Source organism: Lucilia cuprina, chromosome 4 (genome assembly GCF_022045245.1).
Source record: "Lucilia cuprina isolate Lc7/37 chromosome 4, ASM2204524v1, whole genome shotgun sequence".
In the NCBI taxonomy this organism is placed as follows: Eukaryota; Metazoa; Arthropoda; class Insecta; order Diptera; family Calliphoridae; genus Lucilia; species Lucilia cuprina.
In genome coordinates this window covers 50,741,571-50,750,567 of record NC_060952.1, presented here as the reverse complement: position 1 = coordinate 50,750,567, position 8,997 = coordinate 50,741,571, and the positions used below count along the sequence as shown (strand labels likewise).

General features: G+C 37.3%; 1 long non-coding RNA gene across 1 annotated transcript; it reads left to right on the top strand.

Annotated features, from left to right (window-relative positions):
* The first annotated feature begins 313 nt into the window (after positions 1-313).
* LOC124419379 lies at positions 314-6,170 on the top strand. The gene is made up of 3 exons (XR_006940526.1): positions 314-463; positions 5,677-5,784; positions 5,853-6,170. It is a non-coding gene; the product is annotated as an uncharacterized LOC124419379 (long non-coding RNA).
* The last annotated feature ends 2,827 nt before the right edge of the window (positions 6,171-8,997 follow it).

Here is an 8,997-nt window from a genome sequence, read left to right as displayed (position 1 = left end):
GTCCCAAAATTTACCCTGCAAGCTTTCCTTTCCCTACTTACCGCCGCTTATTTTGTTTAGCCGATCATCTTAAATAATTAAAACTTTTGAATATTTCATTTAAACATTATAAACGTTAAATTTTATTATTGATAACAACAGAGTTAGATTTAAAATTTAGTTTAGTTTTAATTTTAATTTTAAGTTCAGATTTAGGCTTTCAAATTTAGATTAAGCTTTAGTTTTAGATTTAGGCTTTAAATTTAGAATTTAACTTTTGCTTTAGTTTTAGGTTTAAATTTATGCTTTAAAATTTAAGTTTACATTTCAAAAGGTTCATAATTCGCTTGGGGATAAACGGGATCTGGCATGTGTTTTCTGCTGCAACTAGCTGGTTTACGGAGGCAATTACCGTGATGGAAGTTTTATGGCGAATGGGGCTTTCCTGTCCGTCCGTATTGTGTCCGGATGTATAGGTATTCACGTAAGTATATACAAAATCTATTTCACTTAACTTCATTTCATTTCATTTATTTCCAAAAAATTTTTCATTACACATGTTTTCATTAAAACTACTTTTATATTAAACCTATTTCTTACGTACTAGTGTACATTCCATGGACATATCAAATTTAACTGGTATATATTTATAGCATTGCTGACAAATAATCATTTACATTTTTAAATTTTACATTAAATCACTTAAATAAAGTTCTCTAAAAAAGGGAAAAAAAGAGATCAAACTCCAACCTAAAACTAATTCTTATACTAAATAAATAAAAACTTAAAACTAGGGAAGATAATTATATACAAAAGATAATAAATAGATATTTACAAAGTAAAGGCATATGGCCTATTGTGCAGTATTATACACAACATTAATTAGGTCTAATGTACCTATTCTCCTATGGAAGAATAGTAGGTTTGCACCCTGATAAAGAAGGCCAGCTTCCTTTAGAGTCAGAATGTCCACCGGGGACATATATCGAGACGCACTCACAGATTGAATATCCCTTGACCTACTAAAACATCCATGGACAAGACTGTTCTCTAAAGAACGAGCCTTTTCCATGGATAAAATAGCCGTCCTGGTCATGAACGCATCTATCCTCTCAAAGCCTATTGCCCTGTATACGGATCTGCAAGAAGGCCTGCGCCAGATCCCATCAGGACCGCGCCTCCTCCTAAGTCCCAGACATGCGACCAAAATTCGTCTCTCCCATACCCTAAGCCTTTCCATCTGTGCAGAAGATATTCTGAACCAGACTGGAAAAGCATAGGAGATGAGAGGACGAATTACCTGCCTATACAGAAGTAGACCTACTCTCCTATCCAGGCCCCTTCCGTGGCCAAGAATCCCACGGTATGATGCGTATGCACGTTTCGTGCGCTCCAATATGTGGTCAATGTGGCGATAGAACTCAAAATTCTCGTGGAATACTACTCCGAGGTACTTCATCCTGTCCGATACAGGAAGCCATTCATTCCCGATCCGAAGAGAAGGAATGAATGACCTACTGTTCGGATACAGGTATTTACGTCGGCCCTTGATCATTACAGCAACCGACTTTCTCACATTGAGACGAAGACCCCATTTGGAGAAGAATTCCGCGAGTACAGCCAAATACGCATTCATCCGTGCATTAACCGTCCTAGCCCTCGGTCCCGATGCCGCCATGAGTATATCGTCTGCATATAAAAGCAGAAGGTCGCCCTCAGGAGGCGAGGGGATATCACTCATGAGGACATTGTAAAGTACAGGACCCAATAAAGAACCCTGTGGTACCCCCGCAACTACAGATCTCTCGCTAGATTGAGAATCTCCCACTCCTACGGCAAATTTCCTATTACTAAGGAAATCAGCCACCATCCTACACAATCCCCTATCGAGTCCCTTATCCAAGAGCTTACAAACAATGCCCTCTTGCCAGGCAGTGTCAAAAGCCTTTTCAAAGTCCAGACTAACAGCAATCGTAGGGTATCTGTTGTCAAGACCCCTTGAGACATAATCAGAAAAGACCATTAACGCATGAGAAGTAGAGTGCCCCTTCCTGAAACCAAATTGTCCGTCCAAGAGGGAGTTATCCCCAGTCAAACCGTCTGTAAGTTTAGTCAAAAGAAAATGTTCCAGTAGTTTCCCAAAAGGTGATAAAAGGGATATCGGTCGATAGCTATTGCAATGTCTAGGATCCGATTTCGGTTTTAGTATTGGCACAATTAATGCCCTTTTCCATGCCTTCGGAAAATAACCAATATTTAGACAATGGTTGAACAGTATCGCCAGAAAGCGCCAGGTGTTGTGGCGAGTTTTTTTCAAGACATAATCTGGGATACCATCCAATCCACTGGACTTTTTATTGGATCTTCTCCTCAAGGCATCTCCGATTGACTCTGGTCGAATGAAACCAAGTTCATTCGGATCAGTGCCATTCGCAAGAGTATTGCCCCCAAAGACCGTTAAAGGACCCTCCTGTCCTAAGGATGCAGTCCTATCCCTCACAGTGTCAGTAAAAGCGTCCGTGCCCGTTCTCTGTCCACGTTGATGTACGTTATAAAACTGATCTGCAAGCAGATCAGCCTTCATAATATCGTCCGATGTCAAATTTCCCCGTAAGTCAATCAAATCGTTCACCGTATTGCGTTTGTTAAGTCCAGCAGCATTCTTAATTTTCCTAAAAGTCTTGTCATTTACCTGTATGTTACCCAGAAAATTCTCCCAGTGTCCGCGTTCGTATTCGGCAATGGCGCCCTGAATTATCCGGTCAAGATTACGTCTTCAATATGTTGAGTCGAGTAGGATCCTCACATCTGTGTAGTATTCGTCTTAGTCTCTTCTTCTCCGCTATAAAGCCAAGAATGTTGTCAGGTAGTTTCAGTAGTCCTTTACGTCCTACAATAACCTTTGGAATAGAAAGATCCATGGCGTTTCTAAAGGCCTGGCCCATAAGTTCAACGCAATCATCGATCTCCCCTTCAGTTACATTTCTATTGTCAGGTAGTACACATTCGTCAAGTTTCCTGGTTAAGAGTCTGTTAAATCGGTCCTTATCCATTTTGTCGTAGTCAAATCTAGTCGGTTTAATCCGACCAACACAGTCATCGATACCAAAAATACATTCCACAGCCCTGTGGTCAGATTCAAAATCAAGTGTCCGTAAGCCATTACCAGTCACAAGTGGTGTCATGTCAGCAGATGTCATAATTATGTCAATGAAGGAAGATGTTGTCGTACATATCCTCGTTGGTCCATCAGTCGGATGAATATGCAATTCCGGACTCGCAAGAAGAAGATCATGAAGGACCCTACCATTACAATTAGTGACCGTGTCCCCCCAGTGCGGGTGTCTGGCATTAAGGTCAGCCCCAATTACCACAGCACCCTCACTGACGAGATCGATTACTGGTCCAAGCTCCGCAACAGATATTGTGCCCTGCGGTCTACGATATAATGCAACAACGATCATAGAATGACCATTCACCCTACGAATCCGAACCGCAGTATTCTCAATGGAACCTGTGTCAATAAGTACCCTTTCACAGGAAAGAGTATCTTTGACCAGGACAGCCGTTCCTCCCCCATGTCCAGATTGTCTATTCTGTCGAAATGTTAAGTAGCCGTCAAGGTCTAACTTATGGCAAGGACTAAGTTTGTGTTCAGCCATAAGCAAAACGTCCGGTCTATGTTTGTCCAAAAATAGTCTGAGATAGTGTCTTCTGTGTCGGGAGACAACCGAATTTGCATTTATAAAGATACATTTCAACGACCTAGCCATCATGCTGTAATATCATCAACATGCCCAATAGAGCCCTAGATTTACTCTCGTCGTCCTTAAGCCCACGGTATTCACGAGCAAAACCCCCAATATTACCAATACACTGGAGCAAACCCCCACCAAAGAAACGTTTGCAATCCCTATCCATAAATTCAAATTGCGAAAGTGAATTCGCAACAGTCGGTCCAGAACCAGCCGCAGCTGTTCCAGAAGAAACCCTAGGAATGTTCGAAGACACAGCCGAGGCATATGACACACCAGGTCTAACAACGCCAGTAAAAGGCTGACGTTGTTGACCACCAACCTGACGCAGTTGTCCATTGCCCCCGCGTGTAGTCCTTTTCTCCTGTACTTTGCGAAGAAGTTGTACTCTACGGGGACATTCTTTGGAACTAGCCACATGACCCTCAACCCCACAATTCACACACTTAACTGGAAGCCCTATCCTCCTAATAGCCTGACCAGTGACTGGATCCGTCGCAAGTGTCTCCCTGGTATTCTCACCCTTTGAAGGTATCTCACAATTACCAGGGCCATGAGATGCGCCACATTTGACACATCTATATGGCATCTGGCAATTGGTCGACACGTGACCAAATCGTTGGCAATTGAAGCACTGGGTAATAGCCCCCCTCTTATATTTCCGTATATTAACACGGCAGCGCAATATATAGCGTATATCGCAAAATGCAGATATGTCCGTGTCGCGTGAAAGGCGTAGAAGCCACCTATCCCCATTAAGTTTAACTAGACCTAATATGCTGTCCTTAATATGCAGACCCTCTAAATAGCCCATCACATCGTCATGAGTATATGTCCCAGAAAGACCATCCACAACAACTGAGTAAGGCCTTTGACCCTTCGGTGCAAACCCCTATATTTGTGGCATTTTTGCCCATAATCTTTATATTATAATTACTATGACCTAAAGTATTATCAATAATCTCAGTCATATATTTAACATTAATATTGTAAGTTGTTATAACTGGAACGTTCATCGACTTACTTTTTTCATCCTTCTTCGGTGTAGCTCCACTGCAACCAGGGGCTTCGTTTAAATTGGTAGCAGGCTTCCCATCAACAGCAGGAACATCCTCAGTAGTTGTCATTTCAGAGATATTGTCTGAAAAATCCCCATCAAGATCTCCACCAACAGCACCATCTTCAATGCCAGCTCCGGCTTTAGCTTGGCTTATATTAATTGCCCCAGCAGCAAGGGACTTGTTCTTCTTCTTCTTTTTTTGTTTCTTCACGTTTTTCTTGTTGAGATCTGGTTTCATAGCCGCCAGTTCATCTTCGCTTACAGGAGTGCTCATTAAAGAAGAGCCATGTCCTGCATTTACAAGTGCATCCAATCTTTTCTTTAAATTTTCGACTTCCAGACGAAGTTCGTTAATTACATTGTCCTTCGCGTTGAGTATTTGCTGGAATTCTTCACCAGAATCCACAACCCTTTGCCTTTTATAAGGGTGGATTGCCTGTTCTTCAGCCATATTCACTAATATCTATCTGCATAGCAGAATAATCGATAATCAGTAAATAGAATATATATTCGTTCACAAATGTCCAAAAATAATGTTCACTTGTACAAAATATGAATTTGTTGCCTTCTATGGGCTTCTCATTAAATCAAATGAGGTTGTAAAATAACAAATAAGGCAAGATGCCTACTATTTCGATCACGCTTCTCAAAAAGTCAATGGACCACTTTCACAATTTAAATTTATACGATGCCTACTATATTCGGCTCGCTTCACAAAATTGCTTTTAAGCTTATATTTCAAAAATTTTTTTTCTCCTTTTGTACTTTCTATAACCAAGTCACTTTTTAGTTATTACTCAAAACACTTCACTAGATCACTGTTAAACACAAACTTCATCTGTTTTTTTATTTCACTTAACTTAATTTTCCCTCTTTTTATAGGAAAGTACTTATGGGATTACTATGAAAGGCTAGAGCTCTATCCTAACAACGGGCACGTGTGGGTATCAATTCGTCTTCCACACGGAATGGAAATGACGTATAAAATAGGTAGGAACACTTATTTATAAAATTGGTCCAATTATATAATTTTTTTGTTTGTTTTTCTTAAATAAAAGGAATTGTCAGAAGTCTGTCTAGTCGTCATTAAACTTAGTCGGAAAACCAAAATGATACCAGAGCATCCCAGGCGTGGTGGTGCTGGAAAGCAGCTTCTCCCTCGTTGGATGGAGTCGTGTTGCAGTGGCTTCGCAGGATTTTTGTTTTGTTTTTGTTTATTTTAAGGTTTAGTTTTAAGTTTAGCTTTAAGTTTAAAAAAAATTCTCGAATAAAATTTATTTAATTTATAAAAAAAATCAAAAATTTAGTTTTTTTCTTTTTCTTATGATGGCCACAGACTCCATCTTCTTCTCTATGTTGCGCAAAAAATCAAAAAGGAACGACATTTTTCCCTTTTTGGTACCGAGAAACCTCGGTTACCAACATGGCTTCCTAGCTTTAAAAACTTGTTCAGCAATTTGTTTGCCTAATTACAATTTTTTTAAAGTTATTTGTTTTTGTTCTCATTTCCTCTTCTTCTTCCCAAATGCAAAAAAATCCCCTTTTCTCATTATTGCCACCTATTTTGTGTGCTTCTTCTTTAATTTAGTAGCTTTACTACAGGGTGCACACGACATATTTTTAGATATCCGATAGTATCTATGCCTATTTATTGTCCTTTTTATTTTTGATATTTCAGCTTGTATGTTAGTAGAGTCATCTTAGTTAATTACTCAATAAATAATGTAATTAGATTTAATACAAGTAAGAATTTTATATTCAGCTGTACCGAATCTTATATACCCTTCACCATGATGTGATAAAAAAATCAGTACGAATTTTATTACAAAAAATCAAAAAATACCAATTGCAAAACGGTAAGGTACCAAAAGGTCCCCTTTTATGGGTTCTCACTTAATCCAGACTCTACAAACTTAATTTCACGTTTCTAGGTTTAATATTATAGAAATTTCAAAAAATACCTTATGAAGAACGAAAAAGTATCAAAAAGACCCTTTTATGGGTTCCCACTTAATCCAGGATCTACATAATTAATTTCATGTTTCTAGTTTCAATATTATAGAAATTTCAAAAAGTACCTTTTGTAGAACGAAAAAGTACTTAAAAGTCCCCTTTTATATGTCCTCATCTAATCCGGACTCTACAAATTTAATTTGATTTTTCTAGATTCAATATTATAGAAATTTCAAAAGTACCTTTTGTAGAACGAAAAAGTCCCAAAAAAAATCCATTTTTCTAGGTTCTTACCTAGTCAAGACCCTACATGCTAAATTTTATTTTTCTAGGTACAATATTATAGAAAATTCAAGAAGTACCTTTTGTATAACGAAAAAGTACCAAAAGGTCCCCTTTTATGTGTTCTGACTTAATCCGGACTCTACATACTTAATTTCTTGTTTCTAGGTTTAATATTATAGAAAATTCAAGAAGTACCTCTTGTATAACGAAAAAGTACCAAAAGGTCCCCTTTTATGTGTTCTGACTTAATCCGGACTCTACATACTTAATTCTTGTTTCTAGGTTTAATATTATGGAAAATTCAAAAAGTACCTTTTGTAGAACGAAAAAGTACCTAAAAGTCCTTTTTTGTAGGTTCTTACTTAGTCAAGGCCATACATGCTAAATTATATGTTTCTAGATTTAATATTATAGAAAATTCAAAAGTACCTTTTATGGAACGAAAAAGTTCCCTTTTATGTGTTCTGATCTAATTCCGAATCTACGTACTAAATTTCATGTCCCTTGGTTCAATATTATAGAATAATCCAAAAGTACCTTTTGAAATTCTCACCTAATTCAGACTTTACATACTTAATTTCATATTTTTAGGTTCAATATTAGAAAAACATAAGAAGTACAAAAAAGTTCCCTTTTATGGTTTCTAACTAAGCCAGGCTCCACATACATAATTTTATGTTTCTAGCCAATAACAACACACTAGTGCTGCTCTCGCTCTGCTGCTCACGCTCTGCCTTGTTTTTATAAACAAGAGTACAATAACAAAATTTACCGTATGATTGTGTATTTTGTTTTGTTTTTTTTTGCAATTTCTGTTTGAGCATGAATAAAAAAACCCAATTTTTGATGAAATTTTCAGAGGTTGTCTGGGGTTTTTGCTCATTTCACCGTTATTTATGAACCGATTTTGCTGATTTAAAATAGTGATCTTCCCGAAAGCATGTCTAACATGCAGATTCGGATCTCGCCGATATCTGGGGTCCTCTAAAAACCGATTTCAACAAACATACAGACAGATAGACAGACGGACATGGCTTAATCGACTCCGCTATCTATAAGGATCCAGAATATATATACTTTATGTGGTCGGAAATTTTTATTATTATATTATAGAAATTACAAACGGGTGAAGGGTTTAAAAAGGCCGAAATGTTTAAAATTGTATGATTCTGCTTATTTTTTTATCAATAACTATCAAAATTCTCTTATTTAATATTTTATAATGTATAAATTTAGCGGAAAAACACTTAAACTTCGGGATTTTAAAATCCCGAAAATTACCGGGATTTTATTTTTAAAATTTCCAGTTTTCGGTAGTTTTAAATCCCGAAAATCCCGGGATTTTCGGGAATTCCCGTTTGGCATCCCTACCCCGCACTAATTTAATGCACTACTACGTAAAACTGTTCTAAGTTATCCGTTCTCTTCATTTAACGAGTGCTTTCGTTTTACCTCAGAGTGAGTTTATGTTTTTAACTGGTGGAGATTAAAATATTTACGATATAAACTGGTGGAGACAATTATGTACTGGTGGAGACAATTAAAGCTCTAAAACTTATTTCTGGTGGAGACAAACTATACTTTTGATGAAATTGCGTCCGGATGCTCCAACTTCCTAAACGTAAACAAAAAGATAACAAACCATAACAAACTCATTGATTTATTTGTTAAATATTAAAATAAAAATTAAAATCCCTTTTGAGCACTATATCTGAAATATGTTATTGATAGGTAATCGAAAAACTAATCGATCTCTGTATTAGATATTCTTCGCGGTTCTTTCGATGAGATGCAGTGATGTAGCAAACATTGGAATTACAAATTTAACAAAAATGTTTATGCTTTCAAAAATTAAAAATATTCTTTCAGCAACAATACAGTTAATGGTGCCCGATAGGTAATCGATAGATTAATTGATTCCGATATTGATATTTTTGGGTACTCCTATTAGCCAATGTGACTTAA